The sequence below is a fragment of the Leptonychotes weddellii genome, chromosome 3 (genome assembly GCF_054177405.1).
Source record: "Leptonychotes weddellii isolate Sample4059 chromosome 3, ASM5417740v2, whole genome shotgun sequence".
NCBI lineage: Eukaryota > Metazoa > Chordata > Mammalia > Carnivora > Phocidae > Leptonychotes > Leptonychotes weddellii.
The window spans coordinates 2,967,729-2,971,843 of NC_138371.1; the positions used below are offsets into that span (position 1 = coordinate 2,967,729).

Genomic DNA, 4,115 nt, shown 5'->3' on the forward strand with positions numbered 1-4,115 from the left:
CCCTCAGAAATAGGCTGAGATGTAAACAGGGGAGACCAGCAGGCCGAGGGCGGCAGGCGGCCCCACTTGCTTCTACAGAAACTATGGCTCCGTGGCTTAGCTCCCTCTTGGAGGTTCTGATCATGACGCTGAGTTATTACGGAAAGTGAACCTATGTTCGCTATGCTCTGTTTAATAAAGCCAGAACCGACATGATCTAGATGGTGAAAAAGAGGCATCCGACACAGCCAAACCAAGCAGTTCAACGTCACATGAAAATTTTACTCTAGTGTTTATGTTTAGCTCCGACCCAACTTCGGGGGTAGAAGGAGAGGAGGGAAGGAAGAGGGATTCCAAAGTTCAGAGTCGCCTGTAGGAGGCTCTGCCATGCTGCGGGGTTGGGGCGGGGGGAGCGAGGTTCCCAGCACAGCCAGGGGTTGAGAGACAATGGCCCAAGACCCGGGTCTTTATCTACTGTGACTGAATCTTCCCACTTAGTGAATTAAGGACATGCAGACGCTTTTAGTGCTTTTTGAAAACTATCTTTGGAAAGTAACCTTAAATTGAATGGAGAATACTTTTGACTTGACCAAAAGTCACTGGCATCTTGGGGAGGCTTTTCTGGCACCCCTCTGGCTTGCCTCGGGCTGGTATGCTGATGGGGGCCCGTTTGCCAGGTACGGCCGCACTGTGTGACCCACGTGGGCTCCTGGAGTGGACAGCCCTTCAGCCAATTATCCGTCTCCCATCACTACACACTGTGTTTGCTCCCCGAGACCCCGATTCGCCCCTGGAACCCCTCCACCCTCGACAGTCACGGGGGAGCATGCTTCTGTCCCTGCCCCCGCGTGGGGGAACCTCCCAGGGCGTGTGTGGGGGGGGAGGTCTGTCTCCACCAGGCTCCAAGTCATGAGGTTCCTGCGTGAAATGCTTTCAATTTCGCCCGTTCCACTGCTCAGATTTAATCACATTTTTAATCTCTGAGACGGTTAGCCCTCCCTGATTGTTTCATAGCTGTAATGGAGAAAAGCAAGGACGACATGGAGATTAACAAGTTGTAAAGACAGTGGAATGGGTTTTATAAAATGGATATCCCAGATGCAGACCACTGAATTTCGATGGTGTGTTGTGTTTATCTGTTAAAGAACTGAGTTCATAGTCTGGCCAAGTTCAAGGGAAGTGTGGGCGGAGGCTCCTCCTACATGACACTTGGATCGACCAACCTCTTGGGTCAGCTGCCCTCTGAGCCTTGGAACAATGGTGATTACGAGTGGTCACCCGCCTGAGCAAATAAAACTGGGAAGCAAGTCAAAGTTTCTCATGAAATGAGAAAGGAGGCAGGAATTGCTCTCTGACTCAGAGTCGAGGCTGATAGGTGCTCTTGCTGATAGAGGTGTGGGCATGTTCCTGGGGGAAGGCGGATGTGCCACCTGGGGGGTGCTCTGTATTAACCCTGGTGGCTGTTTCTCGAACACCACCCTCCGTGCTGGCCGGTGTGGCTATTTCTGTGGCCAAGGCTTGCTGCTCATTAGGAGCGACCAAAGCCCCAGCCCTTGTCAGCGGCAAAATGAGAGCGTTTCCACCCAGAAGCTTCCCCGGACCCCTGCTCGAGGTGCTCCAGGTACCCTTGTTGCTCTAGCAGCAACCGCACCAGGTGGGCAAGTGGGTGGGCACTCTGTAGCTTGCCCCCGCGCCCCCCCCCCCCCCCGCCCATTCTCTCTGCTCTCTCAGGTCTCCGGGCGGTCACTGGTGATGCTCTTCTATACAAGGACATAGTTTCTGCATGTGCAGCTAAGGCCTCAGCCCCAGGGTCCACAGCAAGAGCGGGTCCTGGGGTGAGGCTGCAGGATGAGGACAGGGCCAAGAGTCAGGAGCTGGCGTCCCATCCCGGTTCAGGCACCAGCTGGCCCTGTGACCTAGGACAGCTTCCCCGCCTCTCTGGGTCTCAGCTTTCCCATCTGTGTCCCGGACAGGGTTGGGCTTCGTGAGCTCTCTAGCCCTCTCCAGCCCTGCACGATGCTGGGGTGTTAAAAAGGGGAGCCTACAGGACGGGGTGGAGGGGCTCTTCCTCCAGAGGTTGCTTCTCAAACAAACAAGACAGTCAGCCCCAGAAGGCTGACCCAACCACGTGAGCCGGCACACACACGAGCAGGCACCACATTGTCATCCAAGGGCACCGAAGTCACCTTTCCCGTTAGCCTTCAGGGCTCTGAAACCTCTTTACCACCCCAAGCCCCCCACCAGACCCACTCAGCTGGTTTTCATGTTTCAGTCTCTAATGCCTTAATCAATAAAACCCGCTGACTTCTCCTCCCTGTTCCTAGAACTGTCCTCCGTCAATCCTCCAGAGCACTTACCACTGTGCCCATTTTTTGGATATGGGGGAGGTCCTGGAGATTTGGGAGGGGATGGGGCTCTTGCCTAGGAAAGCTGTAGCCTTGCTAGGGTTCGCAGAGTGGCCCAACAATGAGGCGGAGGCAGGGACGTCCAGCAAAGAGGTGAAGGAGCTGGATCGGAATGGCAGGGTCACTGGTCAGCTACCCATGGCCTGCAAGCCCTCGCCCTTTTTGTGGGCTTCACAGCCACGGCCAGTGCCCGCCTCGGCACATGATGGGCTAGTGGGGGCCTCACCTCCCCCATTACCATTCCAACCTCTCAGAAAGAAATACGTAAATAAGATTTTAAAAAACACACCACATAAAAAAAGAAAATGTGAAAGCCCCAACCCAACTGAAAATGGAATTTTCAATATTGGGTTAAGGTTAGTAGGAAACAGGTTTCTAAGCCTCAGAAACTTGAGGGGATTTATAAGGGAGGTTTAGCTCAGGCCAGGACCTGGGACCCGTGTCCACTATGCCATGCCCATCACCCACCAACCGGTCCCACATCTCTAGAACTAGGTGGATGGGGGGAGGCGGAAGGAGGGAGTGCTGTATGTAAACAAAAGAGGATTCTAATAAAGCTGGGGCTTTCGGAAGCCCGGAGGAAGGTCAGGACCCTCCTCCCGTGGCAAAACATCATCGGGGCTCTGTCCCCTCCAAGTGGCACCGCAGTGGAGGTGGGAGACTCACAGAAGGCCTTGGGCCCCTGGGAGTCCAGCCTTGAGACTCCTGGGGTGACCGAAGCCTCAGCCCTGTCTGCACTCGGACCCGCAGGAGGCTCTGAGTGAAACCACTGTTTTGCCCAAAATGGGCTCCCTGAGAACCCAGGCTCTGATCAGCGTATCCCTGAGGCCTGGGTTTGGTGGAAAGCGAGCGCCCTCCTCAACAGCCTGGCCCAAGGCCTGGAAGCCGCCGGGGGCATTTTCACCCGGGTGGAGCTGCACACATCACCACGGACCCTCCCTCTGCCTGGGTCCCCAGTCCAGGGCGCCACACTGGCCTCGCCATTCCCCCTTCTGACTGCACACTCACCGGCTCCTTTCTAGGGGCGGGCAGGCCCGGGTGCTGCCCCCGGGGCTGCTCTCTCTGGTCCTGCGAGGGAAAGGAAGGCGACCAGGCAGGGCGTCGGGTCCGGGCGCACTGGGCCGAGGCAGGACGGTCGGGGCAGGCCAGGCGGGGCGCGGGGCGCACGGGGCCAGGTAGGGCGCAGGGGGGCCAGGCGCGGCGCGGGGCACCTGGCCTGCGGGGCTGGCGGGGCGCGGGCTAGGTCCGGGTGCGGCCGGCCGGGTCACGTGGGCCGAGCCCCGCCCCTGCCCGTCCCGCCCAGCTCCGGGAGCGCCTCCGGGTGCCGCACGTAGGGCGCGGGGGCGCGTGGTGCGGGTGCCGGGAGCGCGCCAGAGTCCGCGCCGCAAGCCAACCTCCGGAAGAAGGGTGGCGGCGGGGAGGGGAGGGTTGAGCCCACACCCGGGAGTTGCGGCGACTTCGTCGGGGTGCTGCGGCTGCCGCGGCCCCGCCCTCAGCGCCAGGGGACCCGCTGGCCTGAACGCGCCCTGGGAGCGCGCCGGACTTGTTTTTATTCCTACCCAACTCTGCGGGGGAACGCGGTTTACTCCGGCTTTACCGACGGGGAAACCGAGGCTCGGGAGAGAGCTTTACCCAAAGCCACCGGCTCATAAGTGGGAATGCCCTCTGGTAAGTGGGACTTGGGGTCCCCGGCTTCGTCGCGCAGGTCCCGTGCCTCTGGCAGCCCTCCAT

General features: G+C 58.8%; 1 protein-coding gene across 8 annotated transcripts in view; it reads right to left on the reverse strand.

Annotated features, from left to right (window-relative positions):
- The window catches only part of MLPH (melanophilin), a 38,396-nt gene extending 34,750 nt beyond the window's left edge, over positions 1-3,646 (reverse strand). For 2 of the 8 annotated variants that reach the window (XM_081813332.1, XM_081813333.1), the window contains exon 1: positions 3,393-3,642. The gene's annotated coding sequence lies outside the window, so the exon portion shown is untranslated. Of the gene's footprint in view, positions 1-3,392 lie in introns of all 8 variants that reach the window. The other 6 variants (XM_081813334.1, XM_081813331.1, XM_081813327.1 and 3 more) reach the window with 4 other exon arrangements.
- Between the last annotated feature and the right edge of the window lie 469 nt (positions 3,647-4,115).